A 1,696-nucleotide genomic window follows, 5' to 3' on the forward strand; every position below is an offset into this window, starting at 1 on the left:
AAAATTCTTGTTAAAAATTCAATTTTTTTAAATTTTAATAAGAAGAATGCTATGGCTATTGAGAGAAAGAGCGTGGACGGAGAGAGTGAAAGGAAAACAGGTAAGAATGGGTAAGGATTGTATTTGGGTGGATGGGGTAAAGTATGTTGTGGGGGAGGATATGGGTGGAGTGATGGAAGTGTGTAAAGTGTGATAGACAGGTATAGGCTGAGAATGAGGTGAGAAGATTTTGCTTGGATGGATGGATGGATAAAAGTGGATGACTGGAGCGTGTAAGGGAGGTGAGAAAGCAGGTTTTTGGAAAAAGGGTGGGCGAATTGGGTTGAAGCCAGCATGGGCATAGAAGGAACTGGAAACGGAAGCCCGGCACTGGCGATAGGTTAAGAGCGTAAGGTAGAGAGCGTGGAGAGAGTTGCGTTTTTAGGTTAAGTTGTATGAAGAGAATGTTTAGTTGTAAGGATTTTTGTAAATATAGGTTAAGATTGTTATGTATGTACTTGGGAGTCTCGAACCCTACCTATTGTAGGGAGAGTAAATAAACTATATATTAGAATTTAATTATTTTCATTAAAAATAAATTTTCTTCGCTTAATTTTAAATATTAAAAAGCAAAGTTTAATAAAATTAATCGAAAAAATTTAATTATTCACATAAATAATGAAAATCTTAGCGAGAATTCAATTCTTTTCATAAATACCAAAATTCTTAGCAAGAATTCAATTATTTTCAATTAATTTTTAATTAAATTTTCTTGAAAGAATTTAATTATTTTCAAATATGTTAATAAAATTCTTCGAAACAATTTAATTATTCTCATAAATAATAATATTCTTTGGAAAAATTCAATTATTTTTATAAATAATCCAATTCTTCGTTGGTATTCAATTATTTTCAAAAATTTTAGTAAAAGTCTTCGCAGAAGTTTAATTTTTTTCAAAACTTGTAATAAAACTCGTCGCTAGAATTCAATTATTTTTAAAAACTTTAGTATTTAAAAATTTTGATAAAATTCTTTAAAAGAATTCAATTATTTACATTATAATTATAATTAAATTCCTCGAAAGAATTAAAATTTTTTTCTAAACAACTAAATTTACAAATTTTTATAATTTTTATTATTTTATTATTTCCATTAAATAATAAATTGCATTTGTGTTCGTACTTTGTCTATTAAAAGTTTCCACCAGCAAATAGTTGTTTAACAAAAGTTTCACTCAGCAAAATGTTATTTAACAAAATTTTCTTATTGAAAAAAAAAATTCTTTTTGCGACTGTTTCTTATAAACAATTTAATTTTCAAATAGTTTTAGACAGAATTAAACAATTTTTTTTCGTCCTCCTCTGGTAAATTCCTATTTTCTCTATCTGATAAATAAACAAAAAAAAATGTCATTTACCAAGATTCAAATTTCCATAATTGTAAAAGAAATTGAAATTGGAAAATGGAAAAAAATTATTTAATTCTGATGGAATTTTTTGAAAATTAAATTGTAATTTTTTTTCCTGTGGTAAATTTCTATTTTTTCCTTTTAGTAAATAGCAAAAAAAAAATATTATTCACCAAGATTCAAATTTTCATAATTGTAAGAAATTACGGTTTCCGTTTGAGTGCATTGGCTGCGACGCCGCCGCCGCGTACTAAGGGTATGTTATTGATCAATGTAGGGAAACTAGCATGGGTGACCTGTGCCGGCAG

This window comes from Leptopilina heterotoma, unplaced genomic scaffold (assembly GCF_015476425.1).
Source record: "Leptopilina heterotoma isolate Lh14 unplaced genomic scaffold, ASM1547642v1 Lhet_101, whole genome shotgun sequence".
NCBI lineage: Eukaryota > Metazoa > Arthropoda > Insecta > Hymenoptera > Figitidae > Leptopilina > Leptopilina heterotoma.